This window comes from Schistocerca americana, chromosome 8, assembly GCF_021461395.2.
Source record: "Schistocerca americana isolate TAMUIC-IGC-003095 chromosome 8, iqSchAmer2.1, whole genome shotgun sequence".
Classification (NCBI taxonomy): Eukaryota; Metazoa; Arthropoda; class Insecta; order Orthoptera; family Acrididae; genus Schistocerca; species Schistocerca americana.
In genome coordinates, this window is record NC_060126.1 from 386,766,986 (window position 1) to 386,791,747 (window position 24,762).

At 52.9% G+C, this 24,762-nt stretch overlaps 51 non-coding genes across 51 annotated transcripts; 18 read left to right on the top strand and 33 right to left on the bottom strand.

The window, feature by feature from the left end:
- The first annotated feature begins 350 nt into the window (after positions 1–350).
- On the top strand, positions 351–423 carry Trnar-acg. Its single transcript has one exon. It is a non-coding gene; the product is annotated as a tRNA-Arg (tRNA).
- A 580-nt stretch (positions 424–1,003) lies between these two features.
- Trnad-guc lies at positions 1,004–1,075 on the bottom strand. The gene has a single exon. It is a non-coding gene; the product is annotated as a tRNA-Asp (tRNA).
- Positions 1,076–1,187: 112 nt separating this feature from the next.
- Trnai-uau lies at positions 1,188–1,279 on the bottom strand. The gene is given in 2 exon segments: positions 1,188–1,223; positions 1,242–1,279. It is a non-coding gene; the product is annotated as a tRNA-Ile (tRNA).
- A 445-nt stretch (positions 1,280–1,724) lies between these two features.
- Positions 1,725–1,797, top strand: Trnar-acg. The gene has a single exon. It is a non-coding gene; the product is annotated as a tRNA-Arg (tRNA).
- A 580-nt stretch (positions 1,798–2,377) lies between these two features.
- Trnad-guc lies at positions 2,378–2,449 on the bottom strand. The gene has a single exon. It is a non-coding gene; the product is annotated as a tRNA-Asp (tRNA).
- A 112-nt stretch (positions 2,450–2,561) lies between these two features.
- Trnai-uau lies at positions 2,562–2,653 on the bottom strand. Its single transcript is given in 2 exon segments — positions 2,562–2,597; positions 2,616–2,653. It is a non-coding gene; the product is annotated as a tRNA-Ile (tRNA).
- A 445-nt stretch (positions 2,654–3,098) lies between these two features.
- Trnar-acg lies at positions 3,099–3,171 on the top strand. Its single transcript has one exon. It is a non-coding gene; the product is annotated as a tRNA-Arg (tRNA).
- Positions 3,172–3,935: 764 nt separating this feature from the next.
- Positions 3,936–4,027, bottom strand: Trnai-uau. Its single transcript is given in 2 exon segments — positions 3,936–3,971; positions 3,990–4,027. It is a non-coding gene; the product is annotated as a tRNA-Ile (tRNA).
- Positions 4,028–4,472: 445 nt separating this feature from the next.
- Positions 4,473–4,545, top strand: Trnar-acg. Its single transcript has one exon. It is a non-coding gene; the product is annotated as a tRNA-Arg (tRNA).
- Positions 4,546–5,125: 580 nt separating this feature from the next.
- On the bottom strand, positions 5,126–5,197 carry Trnad-guc. The gene has a single exon. It is a non-coding gene; the product is annotated as a tRNA-Asp (tRNA).
- A 112-nt stretch (positions 5,198–5,309) lies between these two features.
- Trnai-uau lies at positions 5,310–5,401 on the bottom strand. The gene is given in 2 exon segments: positions 5,310–5,345; positions 5,364–5,401. It is a non-coding gene; the product is annotated as a tRNA-Ile (tRNA).
- Positions 5,402–5,846: 445 nt separating this feature from the next.
- Trnar-acg lies at positions 5,847–5,919 on the top strand. Its single transcript has one exon. It is a non-coding gene; the product is annotated as a tRNA-Arg (tRNA).
- Positions 5,920–6,499: 580 nt separating this feature from the next.
- Trnad-guc lies at positions 6,500–6,571 on the bottom strand. The gene has a single exon. It is a non-coding gene; the product is annotated as a tRNA-Asp (tRNA).
- Positions 6,572–6,683: 112 nt separating this feature from the next.
- On the bottom strand, positions 6,684–6,775 carry Trnai-uau. The gene is given in 2 exon segments: positions 6,684–6,719; positions 6,738–6,775. It is a non-coding gene; the product is annotated as a tRNA-Ile (tRNA).
- A 445-nt stretch (positions 6,776–7,220) lies between these two features.
- Positions 7,221–7,293, top strand: Trnar-acg. The gene has a single exon. It is a non-coding gene; the product is annotated as a tRNA-Arg (tRNA).
- Positions 7,294–8,057: 764 nt separating this feature from the next.
- Positions 8,058–8,149, bottom strand: Trnai-uau. The gene is given in 2 exon segments: positions 8,058–8,093; positions 8,112–8,149. It is a non-coding gene; the product is annotated as a tRNA-Ile (tRNA).
- A 445-nt stretch (positions 8,150–8,594) lies between these two features.
- On the top strand, positions 8,595–8,667 carry Trnar-acg. The gene has a single exon. It is a non-coding gene; the product is annotated as a tRNA-Arg (tRNA).
- Positions 8,668–9,247: 580 nt separating this feature from the next.
- On the bottom strand, positions 9,248–9,319 carry Trnad-guc. Its single transcript has one exon. It is a non-coding gene; the product is annotated as a tRNA-Asp (tRNA).
- Positions 9,320–9,431: 112 nt separating this feature from the next.
- On the bottom strand, positions 9,432–9,523 carry Trnai-uau. The gene is given in 2 exon segments: positions 9,432–9,467; positions 9,486–9,523. It is a non-coding gene; the product is annotated as a tRNA-Ile (tRNA).
- Positions 9,524–9,968: 445 nt separating this feature from the next.
- Trnar-acg lies at positions 9,969–10,041 on the top strand. Its single transcript has one exon. It is a non-coding gene; the product is annotated as a tRNA-Arg (tRNA).
- A 764-nt stretch (positions 10,042–10,805) lies between these two features.
- Positions 10,806–10,897, bottom strand: Trnai-uau. The gene is given in 2 exon segments: positions 10,806–10,841; positions 10,860–10,897. It is a non-coding gene; the product is annotated as a tRNA-Ile (tRNA).
- Positions 10,898–11,342: 445 nt separating this feature from the next.
- Trnar-acg lies at positions 11,343–11,415 on the top strand. Its single transcript has one exon. It is a non-coding gene; the product is annotated as a tRNA-Arg (tRNA).
- Positions 11,416–11,995: 580 nt separating this feature from the next.
- Trnad-guc lies at positions 11,996–12,067 on the bottom strand. Its single transcript has one exon. It is a non-coding gene; the product is annotated as a tRNA-Asp (tRNA).
- A 112-nt stretch (positions 12,068–12,179) lies between these two features.
- Positions 12,180–12,271, bottom strand: Trnai-uau. Its single transcript is given in 2 exon segments — positions 12,180–12,215; positions 12,234–12,271. It is a non-coding gene; the product is annotated as a tRNA-Ile (tRNA).
- Positions 12,272–12,716: 445 nt separating this feature from the next.
- Positions 12,717–12,789, top strand: Trnar-acg. The gene has a single exon. It is a non-coding gene; the product is annotated as a tRNA-Arg (tRNA).
- Positions 12,790–13,369: 580 nt separating this feature from the next.
- Positions 13,370–13,441, bottom strand: Trnad-guc. The gene has a single exon. It is a non-coding gene; the product is annotated as a tRNA-Asp (tRNA).
- A 112-nt stretch (positions 13,442–13,553) lies between these two features.
- Trnai-uau lies at positions 13,554–13,645 on the bottom strand. Its single transcript is given in 2 exon segments — positions 13,554–13,589; positions 13,608–13,645. It is a non-coding gene; the product is annotated as a tRNA-Ile (tRNA).
- Positions 13,646–14,090: 445 nt separating this feature from the next.
- Trnar-acg lies at positions 14,091–14,163 on the top strand. The gene has a single exon. It is a non-coding gene; the product is annotated as a tRNA-Arg (tRNA).
- A 580-nt stretch (positions 14,164–14,743) lies between these two features.
- On the bottom strand, positions 14,744–14,815 carry Trnad-guc. The gene has a single exon. It is a non-coding gene; the product is annotated as a tRNA-Asp (tRNA).
- Positions 14,816–14,927: 112 nt separating this feature from the next.
- Positions 14,928–15,019, bottom strand: Trnai-uau. Its single transcript is given in 2 exon segments — positions 14,928–14,963; positions 14,982–15,019. It is a non-coding gene; the product is annotated as a tRNA-Ile (tRNA).
- Positions 15,020–15,464: 445 nt separating this feature from the next.
- Trnar-acg lies at positions 15,465–15,537 on the top strand. The gene has a single exon. It is a non-coding gene; the product is annotated as a tRNA-Arg (tRNA).
- Positions 15,538–16,117: 580 nt separating this feature from the next.
- On the bottom strand, positions 16,118–16,189 carry Trnad-guc. Its single transcript has one exon. It is a non-coding gene; the product is annotated as a tRNA-Asp (tRNA).
- Positions 16,190–16,301: 112 nt separating this feature from the next.
- On the bottom strand, positions 16,302–16,393 carry Trnai-uau. Its single transcript is given in 2 exon segments — positions 16,302–16,337; positions 16,356–16,393. It is a non-coding gene; the product is annotated as a tRNA-Ile (tRNA).
- A 445-nt stretch (positions 16,394–16,838) lies between these two features.
- Positions 16,839–16,911, top strand: Trnar-acg. The gene has a single exon. It is a non-coding gene; the product is annotated as a tRNA-Arg (tRNA).
- Positions 16,912–17,491: 580 nt separating this feature from the next.
- Trnad-guc lies at positions 17,492–17,563 on the bottom strand. Its single transcript has one exon. It is a non-coding gene; the product is annotated as a tRNA-Asp (tRNA).
- Positions 17,564–17,675: 112 nt separating this feature from the next.
- Positions 17,676–17,767, bottom strand: Trnai-uau. The gene is given in 2 exon segments: positions 17,676–17,711; positions 17,730–17,767. It is a non-coding gene; the product is annotated as a tRNA-Ile (tRNA).
- Positions 17,768–18,212: 445 nt separating this feature from the next.
- On the top strand, positions 18,213–18,285 carry Trnar-acg. The gene has a single exon. It is a non-coding gene; the product is annotated as a tRNA-Arg (tRNA).
- Positions 18,286–18,865: 580 nt separating this feature from the next.
- Positions 18,866–18,937, bottom strand: Trnad-guc. Its single transcript has one exon. It is a non-coding gene; the product is annotated as a tRNA-Asp (tRNA).
- A 112-nt stretch (positions 18,938–19,049) lies between these two features.
- Trnai-uau lies at positions 19,050–19,141 on the bottom strand. Its single transcript is given in 2 exon segments — positions 19,050–19,085; positions 19,104–19,141. It is a non-coding gene; the product is annotated as a tRNA-Ile (tRNA).
- A 445-nt stretch (positions 19,142–19,586) lies between these two features.
- Positions 19,587–19,659, top strand: Trnar-acg. Its single transcript has one exon. It is a non-coding gene; the product is annotated as a tRNA-Arg (tRNA).
- A 580-nt stretch (positions 19,660–20,239) lies between these two features.
- On the bottom strand, positions 20,240–20,311 carry Trnad-guc. Its single transcript has one exon. It is a non-coding gene; the product is annotated as a tRNA-Asp (tRNA).
- Positions 20,312–20,423: 112 nt separating this feature from the next.
- Positions 20,424–20,515, bottom strand: Trnai-uau. The gene is given in 2 exon segments: positions 20,424–20,459; positions 20,478–20,515. It is a non-coding gene; the product is annotated as a tRNA-Ile (tRNA).
- A 445-nt stretch (positions 20,516–20,960) lies between these two features.
- Positions 20,961–21,033, top strand: Trnar-acg. The gene has a single exon. It is a non-coding gene; the product is annotated as a tRNA-Arg (tRNA).
- A 580-nt stretch (positions 21,034–21,613) lies between these two features.
- Trnad-guc lies at positions 21,614–21,685 on the bottom strand. Its single transcript has one exon. It is a non-coding gene; the product is annotated as a tRNA-Asp (tRNA).
- Positions 21,686–21,797: 112 nt separating this feature from the next.
- Trnai-uau lies at positions 21,798–21,889 on the bottom strand. The gene is given in 2 exon segments: positions 21,798–21,833; positions 21,852–21,889. It is a non-coding gene; the product is annotated as a tRNA-Ile (tRNA).
- Positions 21,890–22,334: 445 nt separating this feature from the next.
- On the top strand, positions 22,335–22,407 carry Trnar-acg. Its single transcript has one exon. It is a non-coding gene; the product is annotated as a tRNA-Arg (tRNA).
- A 580-nt stretch (positions 22,408–22,987) lies between these two features.
- Positions 22,988–23,059, bottom strand: Trnad-guc. Its single transcript has one exon. It is a non-coding gene; the product is annotated as a tRNA-Asp (tRNA).
- A 112-nt stretch (positions 23,060–23,171) lies between these two features.
- On the bottom strand, positions 23,172–23,263 carry Trnam-cau. The gene is given in 2 exon segments: positions 23,172–23,207; positions 23,226–23,263. It is a non-coding gene; the product is annotated as a tRNA-Met (tRNA).
- A 445-nt stretch (positions 23,264–23,708) lies between these two features.
- Trnar-acg lies at positions 23,709–23,781 on the top strand. The gene has a single exon. It is a non-coding gene; the product is annotated as a tRNA-Arg (tRNA).
- Positions 23,782–24,361: 580 nt separating this feature from the next.
- Positions 24,362–24,433, bottom strand: Trnad-guc. The gene has a single exon. It is a non-coding gene; the product is annotated as a tRNA-Asp (tRNA).
- Positions 24,434–24,545: 112 nt separating this feature from the next.
- Trnai-uau lies at positions 24,546–24,637 on the bottom strand. Its single transcript is given in 2 exon segments — positions 24,546–24,581; positions 24,600–24,637. It is a non-coding gene; the product is annotated as a tRNA-Ile (tRNA).
- Between the last annotated feature and the right edge of the window lie 125 nt (positions 24,638–24,762).

Sequence of the window (24,762 nt, forward strand, 5' to 3'; positions counted from 1 at the left end):
GACTTTAGCACCTGTCTACGAATGCTTCACACGATTCTTGTTTTATATGCTACACTTACAAGCATGTCAACCGCTTGTCATCACCGAAAAAATGCAAAAAAACATGCGCTTTGCATGCCGTTACCTGTCCAACAGCGACGGCAGATGTGTGGCAAGCTCTAAGCTGTGCAGGCGCTCCGTGGCCGAGCAGCAGGAGGAGAGATGCCTTCCTTGGTGGCAGCTCCCTGCAGAGTGCGGAAGACCAGAGTGGCCGCGCCGCCGTTGTCAGTGGATGACATGCAATTGCCGAGCCAAGGAGAACACGTTGCTTTGCGATGTGCATCCGCCTCGTAGGATAAAACGCGAACAGTGGCCCTGTGGCGCAACGGATAACGCGTCTGACTACGGATCAGAAGATTCCAGGTTCGAATCCTGGCAGGGTCGGCATTTTGTTAGTTGCGGGCGCCTAGCTGGGCAGTGCATTCGAATGTCTCCACCTTCGTGGAGTGCAATGTTAATCCTGAGCATCTCGCAGCTGCATCTCGAGACGATCGCGGTAAATATCGCTTCGTGCAAGCGTCAGCGTAGCGTCAGTCGAGCAAAGTCGAGACAAGTCAAGGTGGGAGATGCTACACAGTTAATTAAACGGTACGCGACGCGGACAAACGCTTTTCCAAGTGTCCCATATCACGCACCGAAGAGCGCGCCTCTCTCCGCACAGCAGAGTGGCGCAGTGGAAGCGTGCTGGGCCCATAACCCAGAGGTCCGTGGATCGAAACCACGCTCTGCTAAACTTATTCTTTTTCTTGGGTGCTTCGAGCTCGATCATTAATCTTGGGGTGCGCTGATTCAGCGTCGACAGCAAACCCTGTGAGTTGTGAAACGACGACGTCGTGTGCAGAATACGAGAAACACTTCCTAAGGCGCAGACTTTCTTACGATTTTTTGGCAATTGCATTCCTTGATCACAACGGTAATGCTTTTTCGGGCCACACGTGCAACCTTCGCGATATAAAAATCGCATCTGCCCGGCGGGGAATCGAACCCCGGTCTCCCGCGTGACAGGCGGGGATACTAACCACTATACTACCGAGGAACACGCAGTCGTTGACTACAGTGCACGCACATTTATGGTCTCTCAGGTACGTGATACATCTCAAATCTAGCGTCCCGATGCTTCCATAGTCAGCTGCTACGAAATAAAAGTATGCCCCAGGTGAGGCTCGAACTCACAACCCCGGCATTGCTCACGGCTACTGCCTTATAAGTACCGTGCGCTAACCAATTGCGCCACTAGGGCTACAGCAGAGTGCTTACAGTTAGCGGTATTCACTTTGATGCCAACCTGTTGTGGCTACACACCCGTCATACGACCGTCACCTGCGGCCATACTACGACTTTAGCACCTGTCTACGAATGCTTCACACGATTCTTGTTTTATATGCTACACTTACAAGCATGTCAACCGCTTGTCATCACCGAAAAAATGCAAAAAAACATGCGCTTTGCATGCCGTTACCTGTCCAACAGCGACGGCAGATGTGTGGCAAGCTCTAAGCTGTGCAGGCGCTCCGTGGCCGAGCAGCAGGAGGAGAGATGCCTTCCTTGGTGGCAGCTCCCTGCAGAGTGCGGAAGACCAGAGTGGCCGCGCCGCCGTTGTCAGTGGATGACATGCAATTGCCGAGCCAAGGAGAACACGTTGCTTTGCGATGTGCATCCGCCTCGTAGGATAAAACGCGAACAGTGGCCCTGTGGCGCAACGGATAACGCGTCTGACTACGGATCAGGAGATTCCAGGTTCGAATCCTGGCAGGGTCGGCATTTTGTTAGTTGCGGGCGCCTAGCTAGGCAGTGCATTCGAATGTCTCCACCTTCGTGGAGTGCAATGTTAATCCTGAGCATCTCGCAGCTGCATCTCGAGACGATCGCGGTAAATATCGCTTCGTGCAAGCGTCAGCGTAGCGTCAGTCGAGCAAAGTCGAGACAAGTCAAGGTGGGAGATGCTACACAGTTAATTAAACGGTACGCGACGCGGACAAACGCTTTTCCAAGTGTCCCATATCACGCACCGAAGAGCGCACCTCTCTCCGCACAGCAGAGTGGCGCAGTGGAAGCGTGCTGGGCCCATAACCCAGAGGTCCGTGGATCGAAACCACGCTCTGCTAAACTTATTCTTTTTCTTGGGTGCTTCGAGCTCGATCATTAATCTTGGGGTGCGCTGATTCAGCGTCGACAGCAAACCCTGTGAGTTGTGAAACGACGACGTCGTGTGCAGAATACGAGAAACACTTCCTAAGGCGCAGACTTTCTTACGATTTTTTGGCAATTGCATTCCTTGATCACAACGGTAATGCTTTTTCGGGCCACACGTGCAACCTTCGCGATATAAAAATCGCATCTGCCCGGCGGGGAATCGAACCCCGGTCTCCCGCGTGACAGGCGGGGATACTAACCACTATACTACCGAGGAACACGCAGTCGTTGACTACAGTGCACGCACATTTATGGTCTCTCAGGTACGTGATACATCTCAAATCTAGCGTCCCGATGCTTCCATAGTCAGCTGCTACGAAATAAAAGTATGCCCCAGGTGAGGCTCGAACTCACAACCCCGGCATTGCTCACGGCTACTGCCTTATAAGTACCGTGCGCTAACCAATTGCGCCACTGGGGCTACAGCAGAGTGCTTACAGTTAGCGGTATTCACTTTGATGCCAACCTGTTGTGGCTACACACCCGTCATACGACCGTCACCTGCGGCCATACTACGACTTTAGCACCTGTCTACGAATGCTTCACACGATTCTTGTTTTATATGCTACACTTACAAGCATGTCAACCGCTTGTCATCACCGAAAAAATGCAAAAAAACATGCGCTTTGCATGCCGTTACCTGTCCAACAGCGACGGCAGATGTGTGGCAAGCTCTAAGCTGTGCAGGCGCTCCGTGGCCGAGCAGCAGGAGGAGAGATGCCTTCCTTGGTGGCAGCTCCCTGCAGAGTGCGGAAGACCAGAGTGGCCGCGCCGCCGTTGTCAGTGGATGACATGCAATTGCCGAGCCAAGGAGAACACGTTGCTTTGCGATGTGCATCCGCCTCGTAGGATAAAACGCGAACAGTGGCCCTGTGGCGCAACGGATAACGCGTCTGACTACGGATCAGAAGATTCCAGGTTCGAATCCTGGCAGGGTCGGCATTTTGTTAGTTGCGGGCGCCTAGCTAGGCAGTGCATTCGAATGTCTCCACCTTCGTGGAGTGCAATGTTAATCCTGAGCATCTCGCAGCTGCATCTCGAGACGATCGCGGTAAATATCGCTTCGTGCAAGCGTCAGCGTAGCGTCAGTCGAGCAAAGTCGAGACAAGTCAAGGTGGGAGATGCTACACAGTTAATTAAACGGTACGCGACGCGGACAAACGCTTTTCCAAGTGTCCCATATCACGCACCGAAGAGCGCGCCTCTCTCCGCACAGCAGAGTGGCGCAGTGGAAGCGTGCTGGGCCCATAACCCAGAGGTCCGTGGATCGAAACCACGCTCTGCTAAACTTATTCTTTTTCTTGGGTGCTTCGAGCTCGATCATTAATCTTGGGGTGCGCTGATTCAGCGTCGACAGCAAACCCTGTGAGTTGTGAAACGACGACGTCGTGTGCAGAATACGAGAAACACTTCCTAAGGCGCAGACTTTCTTACGATTTTTTGGCAATTGCATTCCTTGATCACAACGGTAATGCTTTTTCGGGCCACACGTGCAACCTTCGCGATATAAAAATCGCATCTGCCCGGCGGGGAATCGAACCCCGGTCTCCCGCGTGAGAGGCGGTGATACTAACCACTATACTACCGAGGAACACGCAGTCGTTGACTACAGTGCACGCACATTTATGGTCTCTCAGGTACGTGATACATCTCAAATCTAGCGTCCCGATGCTTCCATAGTCAGCTGCTACGAAATAAAAGTATGCCCCAGGTGAGGCTCGAACTCACAACCCCGGCATTGCTCACGGCTACTGCCTTATAAGTACCGTGCGCTAACCAATTGCGCCACTGGGGCTACAGCAGAGTGCTTACAGTTAGCGGTATTCACTTTGATGCCAACCTGTTGTGGCTACACACCCGTCATACGACCGTCACCTGCGGCCATACTACGACTTTAGCACCTGTCTACGAATGCTTCACACGATTCTTGTTTTATATGCTACACTTACAAGCATGTCAACCGCTTGTCATCACCGAAAAAATGCAAAAAAACATGCGCTTTGCATGCCGTTACCTGTCCAACAGCGACGGCAGATGTGTGGCAAGCTCTAAGCTGTGCAGGCGCTCCGTGGCCGAGCAGCAGGAGGAGAGATGCCTTCCTTGGTGGCAGCTCCCTGCAGAGTGCGGAAGACCAGAGTGGCCGCGCCGCCGTTGTCAGTGGATGACATGCAATTGCCGAGCCAAGGAGAACACGTTGCTTTGCGATGTGCATCCGCCTCGTAGGATAAAACGCGAACAGTGGCCCTGTGGCGCAACGGATAACGCGTCTGACTACGGATCAGAAGATTCCAGGTTCGAATCCTGGCAGGGTCGGCATTTTGTTAGTTGCGGGCGCCTAGCTAGGCAGTGCATTCGAATGTCTCCACCTTCGTGGAGTGCAATGTTAATCCTGAGCATCTCGCAGCTGCATCTCGAGACGATCGCGGTAAATATCGCTTCGTGCAAGCGTCAGCGTAGCGTCAGTCGAGCAAAGTCGAGACAAGTCAAGCTGGGAGATGCTACACAGTTAATTAAACGGTACGCGACGCGGACAAACGCTTTTCCAAGTGTCCCATATCACGCACCGAAGAGCGCGCCTCTCTCCGCACAGCAGAGTGGCGCAGTGGAAGCGTGCTGGGCCCATAACCCAGAGGTCCGTGGATCGAAACCACGCTCTGCTAAACTTATTCTTTTTCTTGGGTGCTTCGAGCTCGATCATTAATCTTGGGGTGCGCTGATTCAGCGTCGACAGCAAACCCTGTGAGTTGTGAAACGACGACGTCGTGTGCAGAATACGAGAAACACTTCCTAAGGCGCAGACTTTCTTACGATTTTTTGGCAATTGCATTCCTTGATCACAACGGTAATGCTTTTTCGGGCCACACGTGCAACCTTCGCGATATAAAAATCGCATCTGCCCGGCGGGGAATCGAACCCCGGTCTCCCGCGTGACAGGCGGGGATACTAACCACTATACTACCGAGGAACACGCAGTCGTTGACTACAGTGCACGCACATTTATGGTCTCTCAGGTACGTGATACATCTCAAATCTAGCGTCCCGATGCTTCCATAGTCAGCTGCTACGAAATAAAAGTATGCCCCAGGTGAGGCTCGAACTCACAACCCCGGCATTGCTCACGGCTACTGCCTTATAAGTACCGTGCGCTAACCAATTGCGCCACTAGGGCTACAGCAGAGTGCTTACAGTTAGCGGTATTCACTTTGATGCCAACCTGTTGTGGCTACACACCCGTCATACGACCGTCACCTGCGGCCATACTACGACTTTAGCACCTGTCTACGAATGCTTCACACGATTCTTGTTTTATATGCTACACTTACAAGCATGTCAACCGCTTGTCATCACCGAAAAAATGCAAAAAAACATGCGCTTTGCATGCCGTTACCTGTCCAACAGCGACGGCAGATGTGTGGCAAGCTCTAAGCTGTGCAGGCGCTCCGTGGCCGAGCAGCAGGAGGAGAGATGCCTTCCTTGGTGGCAGCTCCCTGCAGAGTGCGGAAGACCAGAGTGGCCGCGCCGCCGTTGTCAGTGGATGACATGCAATTGCCGAGCCAAGGAGAACACGTTGCTTTGCGATGTGCATCCGCCTCGTAGGATAAAACGCGAACAGTGGCCCTGTGGCGCAACGGATAACGCGTCTGACTACGGATCAGGAGATTCCAGGTTCGAATCCTGGCAGGGTCGGCATTTTGTTAGTTGCGGGCGCCTAGCTAGGCAGTGCATTCGAATGTCTCCACCTTCGTGGAGTGCAATGTTAATCCTGAGCATCTCGCAGCTGCATCTCGAGACGATCGCGGTAAATATCGCTTCGTGCAAGCGTCAGCGTAGCGTCAGTCGAGCAAAGTCGAGACAAGTCAAGGTGGGAGATGCTACACAGTTAATTAAACGGTACGCGACGCGGACAAACGCTTTTCCAAGTGTCCCATATCACGCACCGAAGAGCGCACCTCTCTCCGCACAGCAGAGTGGCGCAGTGGAAGCGTGCTGGGCCCATAACCCAGAGGTCCGTGGATCGAAACCACGCTCTGCTAAACTTATTCTTTTTCTTGGGTGCTTCGAGCTCGATCATTAATCTTGGGGTGCGCTGATTCAGCGTCGACAGCAAACCCTGTGAGTTGTGAAACGACGACGTCGTGTGCAGAATACGAGAAACACTTCCTAAGGCGCAGACTTTCTTACGATTTTTTGGCAATTGCATTCCTTGATCACAACGGTAATGCTTTTTCGGGCCACACGTGCAACCTTCGCGATATAAAAATCGCATCTGCCCGGCGGGGAATCGAACCCCGGTCTCCCGCGTGACAGGCGGGGATACTAACCACTATACTACCGAGGAACACGCAGTCGTTGACTACAGTGCACGCACATTTATGGTCTCTCAGGTACGTGATACATCTCAAATCTAGCGTCCCGATGCTTCCATAGTCAGCTGCTACGAAATAAAAGTATGCCCCAGGTGAGGCTCGAACTCACAACCCCGGCATTGCTCACGGCTACTGCCTTATAAGTACCGTGCGCTAACCAATTGCGCCACTGGGGCTACAGCAGAGTGCTTACAGTTAGCGGTATTCACTTTGATGCCAACCTGTTGTGGCTACACACCCGTCATACGACCGTCACCTGCGGCCATACTACGACTTTAGCACCTGTCTACGAATGCTTCACACGATTCTTGTTTTATATGCTACACTTACAAGCATGTCAACCGCTTGTCATCACCGAAAAAATGCAAAAAAACATGCGCTTTGCATGCCGTTACCTGTCCAACAGCGACGGCAGATGTGTGGCAAGCTCTAAGCTGTGCAGGCGCTCCGTGGCCGAGCAGCAGGAGGAGAGATGCCTTCCTTGGTGGCAGCTCCCTGCAGAGTGCGGAAGACCAGAGTGGCCGCGCCGCCGTTGTCAGTGGATGACATGCAATTGCCGAGCCAAGGAGAACACGTTGCTTTGCGATGTGCATCCGCCTCGTAGGATAAAACGCGAACAGTGGCCCTGTGGCGCAACGGATAACGCGTCTGACTACGGATCAGAAGATTCCAGGTTCGAATCCTGGCAGGGTCGGCATTTTGTTAGTTGCGGGCGCCTAGCTAGGCAGTGCATTCGAATGTCTCCACCTTCGTGGAGTGCAATGTTAATCCTGAGCATCTCGCAGCTGCATCTCGAGACGATCGCGGTAAACATCGCTTCGTGCAAGCGTCAGCGTAGCGTCAGTCGAGCAAAGTCGAGACAAGTCAAGGTGGGAGATGCTACACAGTTAATTAAACGGTACGCGACGCGGACAAACGCTTTTCCAAGTGTCCCATATCACGCACCGAAGAGCGCGCCTCTCTCCGCACAGCAGAGTGGCGCAGTGGAAGCGTGCTGGGCCCATAACCCAGAGGTCCGTGGATCGAAACCACGCTCTGCTAAACTTATTCTTTTTCTTGGGTGCTTCGAGCTCGATCATTAATCTTGGGGTGCGCTGATTCAGCGTCGACAGCAAACCCTGTGAGTTGTGAAACGACGACGTCGTGTGCAGAATACGAGAAACACTTCCTAAGGCGCAGACTTTCTTACGATTTTTTGGCAATTGCATTCCTTGATCACAACGGTAATGCTTTTTCGGGCCACACGTGCAACCTTCGCGATATAAAAATCGCATCTGCCCGGCGGGGAATCGAACCCCGGTCTCCCGCGTGAGAGGCGGTGATACTAACCACTATACTACCGAGGAACACGCAGTCGTTGACTACAGTGCACGCACATTTATGGTCTCTCAGGTACGTGATACATCTCAAATCTAGCGTCCCGATGCTTCCATAGTCAGCTGCTACGAAATAAAAGTATGCCCCAGGTGAGGCTCGAACTCACAACCCCGGCATTGCTCACGGCTACTGCCTTATAAGTACCGTGCGCTAACCAATTGCGCCACTGGGGCTACAGCAGAGTGCTTACAGTTAGCGGTATTCACTTTGATGCCAACCTGTTGTGGCTACACACCCGTCATACGACCGTCACCTGCGGCCATACTACGACTTTAGCACCTGTCTACGAATGCTTCACACGATTCTTGTTTTATATGCTACACTTACAAGCATGTCAACCGCTTGTCATCACCGAAAAAATGCAAAAAAACATGCGCTTTGCATGCCGTTACCTGTCCAACAGCGACGGCAGATGTGTGGCAAGCTCTAAGCTGTGCAGGCGCTCCGTGGCCGAGCAGCAGGAGGAGAGATGCCTTCCTTGGTGGCAGCTCCCTGCAGAGTGCGGAAGACCAGAGTGGCCGCGCCGCCGTTGTCAGTGGATGACATGCAATTGCCGAGCCAAGGAGAACACGTTGCTTTGCGATGTGCATCCGCCTCGTAGGATAAAACGCGAACAGTGGCCCTGTGGCGCAACGGATAACGCGTCTGACTACGGATCAGAAGATTCCAGGTTCGAATCCTGGCAGGGTCGGCATTTTGTTAGTTGCGGGCGCCTAGCTAGGCAGTGCATTCGAATGTCTCCACCTTCGTGGAGTGCAATGTTAATCCTGAGCATCTCGCAGCTGCATCTCGAGACGATCGCGGTAAATATCGCTTCGTGCAAGCGTCAGCGTAGCGTCAGTCGAGCAAAGTCGAGACAAGTCAAGGTGGGAGATGCTACACAGTTAATTAAACGGTACGCGACGCGGACAAACGCTTTTCCAAGTGTCCCATATCACGCACCGAAGAGCGCACCTCTCTCCGCACAGCAGAGTGGCGCAGTGGAAGCGTGCTGGGCCCATAACCCAGAGGTCCGTGGATCGAAACCACGCTCTGCTAAACTTATTCTTTTTCTTGGGTGCTTCGAGCTCGATCATTAATCTTGGGGTGCGCTGATTCAGCGTCGACAGCAAACCCTGTGAGTTGTGAAACGACGACGTCGTGTGCAGAATACGAGAAACACTTCCTAAGGCGCAGACTTTCTTACGATTTTTTGGCAATTGCATTCCTTGATCACAACGGTAATGCTTTTTCGGGCCACACGTGCAACCTTCGCGATATAAAAACCGCATCTGCCCGGCGGGGAATCGAACCCCGGTCTCCCGCGTGACAGGCGGGGATACTAACCACTATACTACCGAGGAACACGCAGTCGTTGACTACAGTGCACGCACATTTATGGTCTCTCAGGTACGTGATACATCTCAAATCTAGCGTCCCGATGCTTCCATAGTCAGCTGCTACGAAATAAAAGTATGCCCCAGGTGAGGCTCGAACTCACAAACCCGGCATTGCTCACGGCTACTGCCTTATAAGTACCGTGCGCTAACCAATTGCGCCACTGGGGCTACAGCAGAGTGCTTACAGTTAGCGGTATTCACTTTGATGCCAACCTGTTGTGGCTACACACCCGTCATACGACCGTCACCTGCGGCCATACTACGACTTTAGCACCTGTCTACGAATGCTTCACACGATTCTTGTTTTATATGCTACACTTACAAGCATGTCAACCGCTTGTCATCACCGAAAAAATGCAAAAAAACATGCGCTTTGCATGCCGTTACCTGTCCAACAGCGACGGCAGATGTGTGGCAAGCTCTAAGCTGTGCAGGCGCTCCGTGGCCGAGCAGCAGGAGGAGAGATGCCTTCCTTGGTGGCAGCTCCCTGCAGAGTGCGGAAGACCAGAGTGGCCGCGCCGCCGTTGTCAGTGGATGACATGCAATTGCCGAGCCAAGGAGAACACGTTGCTTTGCGATGTGCATCCGCCTCGTAGGATAAAACGCGAACAGTGGCCCTGTGGCGCAACGGATAACGCGTCTGACTACGGATCAGAAGATTCCAGGTTCGAATCCTGGCAGGGTCGGCATTTTGTTAGTTGCGGGCGCCTAGCTAGGCAGTGCATTCGAATGTCTCCACCTTCGTGGAGTGCAATGTTAATCCTGAGCATCTCGCAGCTGCATCTCGAGACGATCGCGGTAAACATCGCTTCGTGCAAGCGTCAGCGTAGCGTCAGTCGAGCAAAGTCGAGACAAGTCAAGGTGGGAGATGCTACACAGTTAATTAAACGGTACGCGACGCGGACAAACGCTTTTCCAAGTGTCCCATATCACGCACCGAAGAGCGCGCCTCTCTCCGCACAGCAGAGTGGCGCAGTGGAAGCGTGCTGGGCCCATAACCCAGAGGTCCGTGGATCGAAACCACGCTCTGCTAAACTTATTCTTTTTCTTGGGTGCTTCGAGCTCGATCATTAATCTTGGGGTGCGCTGATTCAGCGTCGACAGCAAACCCTGTGAGTTGTGAAACGACGACGTCGTGTGCAGAATACGAGAAACACTTCCTAAGGCGCAGACTTTCTTACGATTTTTTGGCAATTGCATTCCTTGATCACAACGGTAATGCTTTTTCGGGCCACACGTGCAACCTTCGCGATATAAAAATCGCATCTGCCCGGCGGGGAATCGAACCCCGGTCTCCCGCGTGAGAGGCGGTGATACTAACCACTATACTACCGAGGAACACGCAGTCGTTGACTACAGTGCACGCACATTTATGGTCTCTCAGGTACGTGATACATCTCAAATCTAGCGTCCCGATGCTTCCATAGTCAGCTGCTACGAAATAAAAGTATGCCCCAGGTGAGGCTCGAACTCACAACCCCGGCATTGCTCACGGCTACTGCCTTATAAGTACCGTGCGCTAACCAATTGCGCCACTGGGGCTACAGCAGAGTGCTTACAGTTAGCGGTATTCACTTTGATGCCAACCTGTTGTGGCTACACACCCGTCATACGACCGTCACCTGCGGCCATACTACGACTTTAGCACCTGTCTACGAATGCTTCACACGATTCTTGTTTTATATGCTACACTTACAAGCATGTCAACCGCTTGTCATCACCGAAAAAATGCAAAAAAACATGCGCTTTGCATGCCGTTACCTGTCCAACAGCGACGGCAGATGTGTGGCAAGCTCTAAGCTGTGCAGGCGCTCCGTGGCCGAGCAGCAGGAGGAGAGATGCCTTCCTTGGTGGCAGCTCCCTGCAGAGTGCGGAAGACCAGAGTGGCCGCGCCGCCGTTGTCAGTGGATGACATGCAATTGCCGAGCCAAGGAGAACACGTTGCTTTGCGATGTGCATCCGCCTCGTAGGATAAAACGCGAACAGTGGCCCTGTGGCGCAACGGATAACGCGTCTGACTACGGATCAGAAGATTCCAGGTTCGAATCCTGGCAGGGTCGGCATTTTGTTAGTTGCGGGCGCCTAGCTAGGCAGTGCATTCGAATGTCTCCACCTTCGTGGAGTGCAATGTTAATCCTGAGCATCTCGCAGCTGCATCTCGAGACGATCGCGGTAAATATCGCTTCGTGCAAGCGTCAGCGTAGCGTCAGTCGAGCAAAGTCGAGACAAGTCAAGGTGGGAGATGCTACACAGTTAATTAAACGGTACGCGACGCGGACAAACGCTTTTCCAAGTGTCCCATATCACGCACCGAAGAGCGCACCTCTCTCCGCACAGCAGAGTGGCGCAGTGGAAGCGTGCTGGGCCCATAACCCAGAGGTCCGTGGATCGAAACCACGCTCTGCTAAACTTATTCTTTTTCTTGGGTGCTTCGAGCTCGATCATTAATCTTGGGGTGCGCTGATTCAGCGTCGACAGCAAACCCTGTGAGTTGTGAAACGACGACGTCGTGTGCAGAATACGAGAAACACTTCCTAAGGCGCAGACTTTCTTACGATTTTTTGGCAATTGCATTCCTTGATCACAACGGTAATGCTTTTTCGGGCCACACGTGCAACCTTCGCGATATAAAAACCGCATCTGCCCGGCGGGGAATCGAACCCCGGTCTCCCGCGTGACAGGCGGGGATACTAACCACTATACTACCGAGGAACACGCAGTCGTTGACTACAGTGCACGCACATTTATGGTCTCTCAGGTACGTGATACATCTCAAATCTAGCGTCCCGATGCTTCCATAGTCAGCTGCTACGAAATAAAAGTATGCCCCAGGTGAGGCTCGAACTCACAAACCCGGCATTGCTCACGGCTACTGCCTTATAAGTACCGTGCGCTAACCAATTGCGCCACTGGGGCTACAGCAGAGTGCTTACAGTTAGCGGTATTCACTTTGATGCCAACCTGTTGTGGCTACACACCCGTCATACGACCGTCACCTGCGGCCATACTACGACTTTAGCACCTGTCTACGAATGCTTCACACGATTCTTGTTTTATATGCTACACTTACAAGCATGTCAACCGCTTGTCATCACCGAAAAAATGCAAAAAAACATGCGCTTTGCATGCCGTTACCTGTCCAACAGCGACGGCAGATGTGTGGCAAGCTCTAAGCTGTGCAGGCGCTCCGTGGCCGAGCAGCAGGAGGAGAGATGCCTTCCTTGGTGGCAGCTCCCTGCAGAGTGCGGAAGACCAGAGTGGCCGCGCCGCCGTTGTCAGTGGATGACATGCAATTGCCGAGCCAAGGAGAACACGTTGCTTTGCGATGTGCATCCGCCTCGTAGGATAAAACGCGAACAGTGGCCCTGTGGCGCAACGGATAACGCGTCTGACTACGGATCAGAAGATTCCAGGTTCGAATCCTGGCAGGGTCGGCATTTTGTTAGTTGCGGGCGCCTAGCTAGGCAGTGCATTCGAATGTCTCCACCTTCGTGGAGTGCAATGTTAATCCTGAGCATCTCGCAGCTGCATCTCGAGACGATCGCGGTAAATATCGCTTCGTGCAAGCGTCAGCGTAGCGTCAGTCGAGCAAAGTCGAGACAAGTCAAGGTGGGAGATGCTACACAGTTAATTAAACGGTACGCGACGCGGACAAACGCTTTTCCAAGTGTCCCATATCACGCACCGAAGAGCGCGCCTCTCTCCGCACAGCAGAGTGGCGCAGTGGAAGCGTGCTGGGCCCATAACCCAGAGGTCCGTGGATCGAAACCACGCTCTGCTAAACTTATTCTTTTTCTTGGGTGCTTCGAGCTCGATCATTAATCTTGGGGTGCGCTGATTCAGCGTCGACAGCAAACCCTGTGAGTTGTGAAACGACGACGTCGTGTGCAGAATACGAGAAACACTTCCTAAGGCGCAGACTTTCTTACGATTTTTTGGCAATTGCATTCCTTGATCACAACGGTAATGCTTTTTCGGGCCACACGTGCAACCTTCGCGATATAAAAATCGCATCTGCCCGGCGGGGAATCGAACCCCGGTCTCCCGCGTGACAGGCGGGGATACTAACCACTATACTACCGAGGAACACGCAGTCGTTGACTACAGTGCACGCACATTTATGGTCTCTCAGGTACGTGATACATCTCAAATCTAGCGTCCCGATGCTTCCATAGTCAGCTGCTACGAAATAAAAGTATGCCCCAGGTGAGGCTCGAACTCACAACCCCGGCATTGCTCACGGCTACTGCCTTATAAGTACCGTGCGCTAACCAATTGCGCCACTGGGGCTACAGCAGAGTGCTTACAGTTAGCGGTATTCACTTTGATGCCAACCTGTTGTGGCTACACACCCGTCATACGACCGTCACCTGCGGCCATACTACGACTTTAGCACCTGTCTACGAATGCTTCACACGATTCTTGTTTTATATGCTACACTTACAAGCATGTCAACCGCTTGTCATCACCGAAAAAATGCAAAAAAACATGCGCTTTGCATGCCGTTACCTGTCCAACAGCGACGGCAGATGTGTGGCAAGCTCTAAGCTGTGCAGGCGCTCCGTGGCCGAGCAGCAGGAGGAGAGATGCCTTCCTTGGTGGCAGCTCCCTGCAGAGTGCGGAAGACCAGAGTGGCCGCGCCGCCGTTGTCAGTGGATGACATGCAATTGCCGAGCCAAGGAGAACACGTTGCTTTGCGATGTGCATCCGCCTCGTAGGATAAAACGCGAACAGTGGCCCTGTGGCGCAACGGATAACGCGTCTGACTACGGATCAGAAGATTCCAGGTTCGAATCCTGGCAGGGTCGGCATTTTGTTAGTTGCGGGCGCCTAGCTAGGCAGTGCATTCGAATGTCTCCACCTTCGTGGAGTGCAATGTTAATCCTGAGCATCTCGCAGCTGCATCTCGAGACGATCGCGGTAAATATCGCTTCGTGCAAGCGTCAGCGTAGCGTCAGTCGAGCAAAGTCGAGACAAGTCAAGGTGGGAGATGCTACACAGTTAATTAAACGGTACGCGACGCGGACAAACGCTTTTCCAAGTGTCCCATATCACGCACCGAAGAGCGCACCTCTCTCCGCACAGCAGAGTGGCGCAGTGGAAGCGTGCTGGGCCCATAACCCAGAGGTCCGTGGATCGAAACCACGCTCTGCTAAACTTATTCTTTTTCTTGGGTGCTTCGAGCTCGATCATTAATCTTGGGGTGCGCTGATTCAGCGTCGACAGCAAACCCTGTGAGTTGTGAAACGACGACGTCGTGTGCAGAATACGAGAAACACTTCCTAAGGCGCAGACTTTCTTACGATTTTTTGGCAATTGCATTCCTTGATCACAACGGTAATGCTTTTTCGGGCCACACGTGCAACCTTCGCGATATAAAAACCGCATCTGCCCGGCGGGGAATCGAACCCCGGTCTCCCGCGTGACAGGCGGGGATACTAACCACTATACTACCGAGGAACACGCAGTCGTTGACTACAGTGCACGCACATTTATGGTCTCTCAGGTACGTGATACATCTCAAATCTAGCGTCCCGATGCTTCCATAGTCAGCTGCTACGAAATAAAAGTATGCCCCAGGTGAGGCTCGAACTCACAAACCCGGCATTGCTCACGGCTACTGCCTTATAAGTACCGTGCGCTAACCAATTGCGCCACTGGGGCTACAGCAGAGTGCTTACAGTTAGCGGTATTCACTTTGATGCCAACCTGTTGTGGCTACACACCCGTCATACGACCGTCACCTGCGGCCATACTACGACTTTAGCACCTGTCTACGAATGCTTCACACGATTCTTGTTTTATATGCTACACTTACAAGCATGTCAACCGCTTGTCATCACCGAAAAAATGCAAAAAAACATGCGCTTTGCATGCCGTTACCTGTCCAACAGCGACGGCAGATGTGTGGCAAGCTCTAAGCTGTGCAGGCGCTCCGTGGCCGAGCAGCAGGAGGAGAGATGCCTTCCTTGGTGGCAGCTCCCTGCAGAGTGCGGAAGACCAGAGTGGCCGCGCCGCCGTTGTCAGTGGATGACATGCAATTGCCGAGCCAAGGAGAACACGTTGCTTTGCGATGTGCATCCGCCTCGTAGGATAAAACGCGAACAGTGGCCCTGTGGCGCAACGGATAACGCGTCTGACTACGGATCAGAAGATTCCAGGTTCGAATCCTGGCAGGGTCGGCATTTTGTTAGTTGCGGGCGCCTAGCTAGGCAGTGCATTCGAATGTCTCCACCTTCGTGGAGTGCAATGTTAATCCTGAGCATCTCGCAGCTGCATCTCGAGACGATCGCGGTAAATATCGCTTCGTGCAAGCGTCAGCGTAGCGTCAGTCGAGCAAAGTCGAGACAAGTCAAGGTGGGAGATGCTACACAGTTAATTAAACGGTACGCGACGCGGACAAACGCTTTTCCAAGTGTCCCATATCACGCACCGAAGAGCGCGCCTCTCTCCGCACAGCAGAGTGGCGCAGTGGAAGCGTGCTGGGCCCATAACCCAGAGGTCCGTGGATCGAAACCACGCTCTGCTAAACTTATTCTTTTTCTTGGGTGCTTCGAGCTCGATCATTAATCTTGGGGTGCGCTGATTCAGCGTCGACAGCAAACCCTGTGAGTTGTGAAACGACGACGTCGTGTGCAGAATACGAGAAACACTTCCTAAGGCGCAGACTTTCTTACGATTTTTTGGCAATTGCATTCCTTGATCACAACGGTAATGCTTTTTCGGGCCACACGTGCAACCTTCGCGATATAAAAATCGCATCTGCCCGGCGGGGAATCGAACCCCGGTCTCCCGCGTGACAGGCGGGGATACTAACCACTATACTACCGAGGAACACGCAGTCGTTGACTACAGTGCACGCACATTTATGGTCTCTCAGGTACGTGATACATCTCAAATCTAGCGTCCCGATGCTTCCATAGTCAGCTGCTACGAAATAAAAGTATGCCCCAGGTGAGGCTCGAACTCACAACCCCGGCATTGCTCACGGCTACTGCCTTATAAGTACCGTGCGCTAACCAATTGCGCCACTGGGGCTACAGCAGAGTGCTTACAGTTAGCGGTATTCACTTTGATGCCAACCTGTTGTGGCTACACACCCGTCATACGACCGTCACCTGCGGCCATACTACGACTTTAGCACCTGTCTACGAATGCTTCACACGATTCTTGTTTTATATGCTACACTTACAAGCATGTCAACCGCTTGTCATCACCGAAAAAATGCAAAAAAACATGCGCTTTGCATGCCGTTACCTGTCCAACAGCGACGGCAGATGTGTGGCAAGCTCTAAGCTGTGCAGGCGCTCCGTGGCCGAGCAGCAGGAGGAGAGATGCCTTCCTTGGTGGCAGCTCCCTGCAGAGTGCGGAAGACCAGAGTGGCCGCGCCGCCGTTGTCAGTGGATGACATGCAATTGCCGAGCCAAGGAGAACACGTTGCTTTGCGATGTGCATCCGCCTCGTAGGATAAAACGCGAACAGTGGCCCTGTGGCGCAACGGATAACGCGTCTGACTACGGATCAGAAGATTCCAGGTTCGAATCCTGGCAGGGTCGGCATTTTGTTAGTTGCGGGCGCCTAGCTAGGCAGTGCATTCGAATGTCTCCACCTTCGTGGAGTGCAATGTTAATCCTGAGCATCTCGCAGCTGCATCTCGAGACGATCGCGGTAAATATCGCTTCGTGCAAGCGTCAGCGTAGCGTCAGTCGAGCAAAGTCGAGACAAGTCAAGGTGGGAGATGCTACACAGTTAATTAAACGGTACGCGACGCGGACAAACGCTTTTCCAAGTGTCCCATATCACGCACCGAAGAGCGCGCCTCTCTCCGCACAGCAGAGTGGCGCAGTGGAAGCGTGCTGGGCCCATAACCCAGAGGTCCGTGGATCGAAACCACGCTCTGCTAAACTTATTCTTTTTCTTGGGTGCTTCGAGCTCGATCATTAATCTTGGGGTGCGCTGATTCAGCGTCGACAGCAAACCCTGTGAGTTGTGAAACGACGACGTCGTGTGCAGAATACGAGAAACACTTCCTAAGGCGCAGACTTTCTTACGATTTTTTGGCAATTGCATTCCTTGATCACAACGGTAATGCTTTTTCGGGCCACACGTGCAACCTTCGCGATATAAAAATCGCATCTGCCCGGCGGGGAATCGAACCCCGGTCTCCCGCGTGACAGGCGGGGATACTAACCACTATACTACCGAGGAACACGCAGTCGTTGACTACAGTGCACGCACATTTATGGTCTCTCAGGTACGTGATACATCTCAAATCTAGCGTCCCGATGCTTCCATAGTCAGCTGCTACGAAATAAAAGTATGCCCCAGGTGAGGCTCGAACTCACAACCCCGGCATTGCTCACGGCTACTGCCTTATAAGTACCGTGCGCTAACCAATTGCGCCACTGGGGCTACAGCAGAGTGCTTACAGTTAGCGGTATTCACTTTGATGCCAACCTGTTGTGGCTACACACCCGTCATACGACCGTCACCTGCGGCCATACTACGACTTTAGCACCTGTCTACGAATGCTTCACACGATTCTTGTTTTATATGCTACACTTACAAGCATGTCAACCGCTTGTCATCACCGAAAAAATGCAAAAAAACATGCGCTTTGCATGCCGTTACCTGTCCAACAGCGACGGCAGATGTGTGGCAAGCTCTAAGCTGTGCAGGCGCTCCGTGGCCGAGCAGCAGGAGGAGAGATGCCTTCCTTGGTGGCAGCTCCCTGCAGAGTGCGGAAGACCAGAGTGGCCGCGCCGCCGTTGTCAGTGGATGACATGCAATTGCCGAGCCAAGGAGAACACGTTGCTTTGCGATGTGCATCCGCCTCGTAGGATAAAACGCGAACAGTGGCCCTGTGGCGCAACGGATAACGCGTCTGACTACGGATCAGAAGATTCCAGGTTCGAATCCTGGCAGGGTCGGCATTTTGTTAGTTGCGGGCGCCTAGCTAGGCAGTGCATTCGAATGTCTCCACCTTCGTGGAGTGCAATGTTAATCCTGAGCATCTCGCAGCTGCATCTCGAGACGATCGCGGTAAATATCGCTTCGTGCAAGCGTGAGCGTAGCGTCAGTCGAGCAAAGTCGAGACAAGTCAAGGTGGGAGATGCTACACAGTTAATTAAACGGTACGCGACGCGGACAAACGCTTTTCCAAGTGTCCCATATCACGCACCGAAGAGCGCACCTCTCTCCGCACAGCAGAGTGGCGCAGTGGAAGCGTGCTGGGCCCATAACCCAGAGGTCCGTGGATCGAAACCACGCTCTGCTAAACTTATTCTTTTTCTTGGGTGCTTCGAGCTCGATCATTAATCTTGGGGTGCGCTGATTCAGCGTCGACAGCAAACCCTGTGAGTTGTGAAACGACGACGTCGTGTGCAGAATACGAGAAACACTTCCTAAGGCGCAGACTTTCTTACGATTTTTTGGCAATTGCATTCCTTGATCACAACGGTAATGCTTTTTCGGGCCACACGTGCAACCTTCGCGATATAAAAACCGCATCTGCCCGGCGGGGAATCGAACCCCGGTCTCCCGCGTGACAGGCGGGGATACTAACCACTATACTACCGAGGAACACGCAGTCGTTGACTACAGTGCACGCACATTTATGGTCTCTCAGGTACGTGATACATCTCAAATCTAGCGTCCCGATGCTTCCATAGTCAGCTGCTACGAAATAAAAGTATGCCCCAGGTGAGGCTCGAACTCACAAACCCGGCATTGCTCACGGCTACTGCCTTATAAGTACCGTGCGCTAACCAATTGCGCCACTGGGGCTACAGCAGAGTGCTTACAGTTAGCGGTATTCACTTTGATGCCAACCTGTTGTGGCTACACACCCGTCATACGACCGTCACCTGCGGCCATACTACGACTTTAGCACCTGTCTACGAATGCTTCACACGATTCTTGTTTTATATGCTACACTTACAAGCATGTCAACCGCTTGTCATCACCGAAAAAATGCAAAAAAACATGCGCTTTGCATGCCGTTACCTGTCCAACAGCGACGGCAGATGTGTGGCAAGCTCTAAGCTGTGCAGGCGCTCCGTGGCCGAGCAGCAGGAGGAGAGATGCTTTCCTTGGTGGCAGCTCCCTGCAGAGTGCGGAAGACCAGAGTGGCCGCGCCGCCGTTGTCAGTGGATGACATGCAATTGCCGAGCCAAGGAGAACACGTTGCTTTGCGATGTGCACCCGCCTCGTAGGATAAAACGCGAACAGTGGCCCTGTGGCGCAACGGATAACGCGTCTGACTACGGATCAGAAGATTCCAGGTTCGAATCCTGGCAGGGTCGGCATTTTGTTAGTTGCGGGCGCCTAGCTAGGCAGTGCATTCGAATGTCTCCACCTTCGTGGAGTGCAATGTTAATCCTGAGCATCTCGCAGCTGCATCTCGAGACGATCGCGGTAAATATCGCTTCGTGCAAGCGTCAGCGTAGCGTCAGTCGAGCAAAGTCGAGACAAGTCAAGGTGGGAGATGCTACACAGTTAATTAAACGGTACGCGACGCGGACAAACGCTTTTCCAAGTGTCCCATATCACGCACCGAAGAGCGCGCCTCTCTCCGCACAGCAGAGTGGCGCAGTGGAAGCGTGCTGGGCCCATAACCCAGAGGTCCGTGGATCGAAACCACGCTCTGCTAAACTTATTCTTTTTCTTGGGTGCTTCGAGCTCGATCATTAATCTTGGGGTGCGCTGATTCAGCGTCGACAGCAAACCCTGTGAGTTGTGAAACGACGACGTCGTGTGCAGAATACGAGAAACGCTTCCTAAGGCGCAGACTTTCTTACGATTTTTTGGCAATTGCATTCCTTGATCACAACGGTAATGCTTTTTCGGGCCACACGTGCAACCTTCGCGATATAAAAATCGCATCTGCCCGGCGGGGAATCGAACCCCGGTCTCCCGCGTGACAGGCGGGGATACTAACCACTATACTACCGAGGAACACGCAGTCGTTGACTACAGTGCACGCACATTTATGGTCTCTCAGGTACGTGATACATCTCAAATCTAGCGTCCCGATGCTTCCATAGTCAGCTGCTACGAAATAAAAGTATGCCCCAAGTGAGGCTCGAACTCACAACCCCGGCATTGCTCACGGCTACTGCCTTATAAGTACCGTGCGCTAACCAATTGCGCCACTGGGGCTACAGCAGAGTGCTTACAGTTAGCGGTATTCACTTTGATGCCAACCTGTTGTGGCTACACACCCGTCATACGACCGTCACCTGCGGCCATACTACGACTTTAGCACCTGTCTACGAATGCTTCACACGATTCTTGTTTTATATGCTACACTTACAAGCATGTCAACCGCTTGTCATCACCGAAAAAATGCAAAAAAACATGCGCTTTGCATGCCGTTACCTGTCCAACAGCGACGGCAGATGTGTGGCAAGCTCTAAGCTGTGCAGGCGCTCCGTGGCCGAGCAGCAGGAGGAGAGATGCCTTCCTTGGTGGCAGCTCCCTGCAGAGTGCGGAAGACCAGAGTGGCCGCGCCGCCGTTGTCAGTGGATGACATGCAATTGCCGAGCCAAGGAGAACACGTTGCTTTGCGATGTGCATCCGCCTCGTAGGATAAAACGCGAACAGTGGCCCTGTGGCGCAACGGATAACGCGTCTGACTACGGATCAGAAGATTCCAGGTTCGAATCCTGGCAGGGTCGGCATTTTGTTAGTTGCGGGCGCCTAGCTAGGCAGTGCATTCGAATGTCTCCACCTTCGTGGAGTGCAATGTTAATCCTGAGCATCTCGCAGCTGCATCTCGAGACGATCGCGGTAAATATCGCTTCGTGCAAGCGTCAGCGTAGCGTCAGTCGAGCAAAGTCGAGACAAGTCAAGGTGGGAGATGCTACACAGTTAATTAAACGGTACGCGACGCGGACAAACGCTTTTCCAAGTGTCCCATATCACGCACCGAAGAGCGCACCTCTCTCCGCACAGCAGAGTGGCGCAGTGGAAGCGTGCTGGGCCCATAACCCAGAGGTCCGTGGATCGAAACCACGCTCTGCTAAACTTATTCTTTTTCTTGGGTGCTTCGAGCTCGATCATTAATCTTGGGGTGCGCTGATTCAGCGTCGACAGCAAACCCTGTGAGTTGTGAAACGACGACGTCGTGTGCAGAATACGAGAAACACTTCCTAAGGCGCAGACTTTCTTACGATTTTTTGGCAATTGCATTCCTTGATCACAACGGTAATGCTTTTTCGGGCCACACGTGCAACCTTCGCGATATAAAAACCGCATCTGCCCGGCGGGGAATCGAACCCCGGTCTCCCGCGTGACAGGCGGGGATACTAACCACTATACTACCGAGGAACACGCAGTCGTTGACTACAGTGCACGCACATTTATGGTCTCTCAGGTACGTGATACATCTCAAATCTAGCGTCCCGATGCTTCCATAGTCAGCTGCTACGAAATAAAAGTATGCCCCAGGTGAGGCTCGAACTCACAAACCCGGCATTGCTCACGGCTACTGCCTTATAAGTACCGTGCGCTAACCAATTGCGCCACTGGGGCTACAGCAGAGTGCTTACAGTTAGCGGTATTCACTTTGATGCCAACCTGTTGTGGCTACACACCCGTCATACGACCGTCACCTGCGGCCATACTACGACTTTAGCACCTGTCTACGAATGCTTCACACGATTCTTGTTTTATATGCTACACTTACAAGCATGTCAACCGCTTGTCATCACCGAAAAAATGCAAAAAAACATGCGCTTTGCATGCCGTTACCTGTCCAACAGCGACGGCAGATGTGTGGCAAGCTCTAAGCTGTGCAGGCGCTCCGTGGCCGAGCAGCAGGAGGAGAGATGCTTTCCTTGGTGGCAGCTCCCTGCAGAGTGCGGAAGACCAGAGTGGCCGCGCCGCCGTTGTCAGTGGATGACATGCAATTGCCGAGCCAAGGAGAACACGTTGCTTTGCGATGTGCACCCGCCTCGTAGGATAAAACGCGAACAGTGGCCCTGTGGCGCAACGGATAACGCGTCTGACTACGGATCAGAAGATTCCAGGTTCGAATCCTGGCAGGGTCGGCATTTTGTTAGTTGCGGGCGCCTAGCTAGGCAGTGCATTCGAATGTCTCCACCTTCGTGGAGTGCAATGTTAATCCTGAGCATCTCGCAGCTGCATCTCGAGACGATCGCGGTAAATATCGCTTCGTGCAAGCGTCAGCGTAGCGTCAGTCGAGCAAAGTCGAGACAAGTCAAGGTGGGAGATGCTACACAGTTAATTAAACGGTACGCGACGCGGACAAACGCTTTTCCAAGTGTCCCATATCACGCACCGAAGAGCGCGCCTCTCTCCGCACAGCAGAGTGGCGCAGTGGAAGCGTGCTGGGCCCATAACCCAGAGGTCCGTGGATCGAAACCACGCTCTGCTAAACTTATTCTTTTTCTTGGGTGCTTCGAGCTCGATCATTAATCTTGGGGTGCGCTGATTCAGCGTCGACAGCAAACCCTGTGAGTTGTGAAACGACGACGTCGTGTGCAGAATACGAGAAACGCTTCCTAAGGCGCAGACTTTCTTACGATTTTTTGGCAATTGCATTCCTTGATCACAACGGTAATGCTTTTTCGGGCCACACGTGCAACCTTCGCGATATAAAAATCGCATCTGCCCGGCGGGGAATCGAACCCCGGTCTCCCGCGTGACAGGCGGGGATACTAACCACTATACTACCGAGGAACACGCAGTCGTTGACTACAGTGCACGCACATTTATGGTCTCTCAGGTACGTGATACATCTCAAATCTAGCGTCCCGATGCTTCCATAGTCAGCTGCTACGAAATAAAAGTATGCCCCAGGTGAGGCTCGAACTCACAACCCCGGCATTGCTCACGGCTACTGCCTTATGAGTACCGTGCGCTAACCAATTGCGCCACTGGGGCTACAGCAGAGTGCTTACAGTTAGCGGTATTCACTTTGATGCCAACCTGTTGTGGCTACACACCCGTCATACGACCGTCACCTGCGGCCATACTACGACTTTAGCACCTGTCTACGAATGCTTCACACGATTCTTGTTTTATATGCTACACTTACAAGCATGTCAACCGCTTGTCATCACCGAAAAAATGCAAAAAAACATGCGCTTTGCATGCCGTTACCTGTCCAACAGCGACGGCAGATGTGTGGCAAGCTCTAAGCTGTGCAGGCGCTCCGTGGCCGAGCAGCAGGAGGAGAGATGCCTTCCTTGGTGGCAGCTCCCTGCAGAGTGCGGAAGACCAGAGTGGCCGCGCCGCCGTTGTCAGTGGATGACATGCAATTGCCGAGCCAAGGAGAACACGTTGCTTTGCGATGTGCATCCGCCTCGTAGGATAAAACGCGAACAGTGGCCCTGTGGCGCAACGGATAACGCGTCTGACTACGGATCAGAAGATTCCAGGTTCGAATCCTGGCAGGGTCGGCATTTTGTTAGTTGCGGGCGCCTAGCTAGGCAGTGCATTCGAATGTCTCCACCTTCGTGGAGTGCAATGTTAATCCTGAGCATCTCGCAGCTGCATCTCGAGACGATCGCGGTAAATATCGCTTCGTGCAAGCGTCAGCGTAGCGTCAGTCGAGCAAAGTCGAGACAAGTCAAGGTGGGAGATGCTACACAGTTAATTAAACGGTACGCGACGCGGACAAACGCTTTTCCAAGTGTCCCATATCACGCACCGAAGAGCGCACCTCTCTCCGCACAGCAGAGTGGCGCAGTGGAAGCGTGCTGGGCCCATAACCCAGAGGTCCGTGGATCGAAACCACGCTCTGCTAAACTTATTCTTTTTCTTGGGTGCTTCGAGCTCGATCATTAATCTTGGGGTGCGCTGATTCAGCGTCGACAGCAAACCCTGTGAGTTGTGAAACGACGACGTCGTGTGCAGAATACGAGAAACACTTCCTAAGGCGCAGACTTTCTTACGATTTTTTGGCAATTGCATTCCTTGATCACAACGGTAATGCTTTTTCGGGCCACACGTGCAACCTTCGCGATATAAAAATCGCATCTGCCCGGCGGGGAATCGAACCCCGGTCTCCCGCGTGACAGGCGGGGATACTAACCACTATACTACCGAGGAACACGCAGTCGTTGACTACAGTGCACGCACATTTATGGTCTCTCAGGTACGTGATACATCTCAAATCTAGCGTCCCGATGCTTCCATAGTCAGCTGCTACGAAATAAAAGTATGCCCCAGGTGAGGCTCGAACTCACAACCCCGGCATTGCTCACGGCTACTGCCTTATAAGTACCGTGCGCTAACCAATTGCGCCACTGGGGCTACAGCAGAGTGCTTACAGTTAGCGGTATTCACTTTGATGCCAACCTGTTGTGGCTACACACCCGTCATACGACCGTCACCTGCGGCCATACTACGACTTTAGCACCTGTCTACGAATGCTTCAC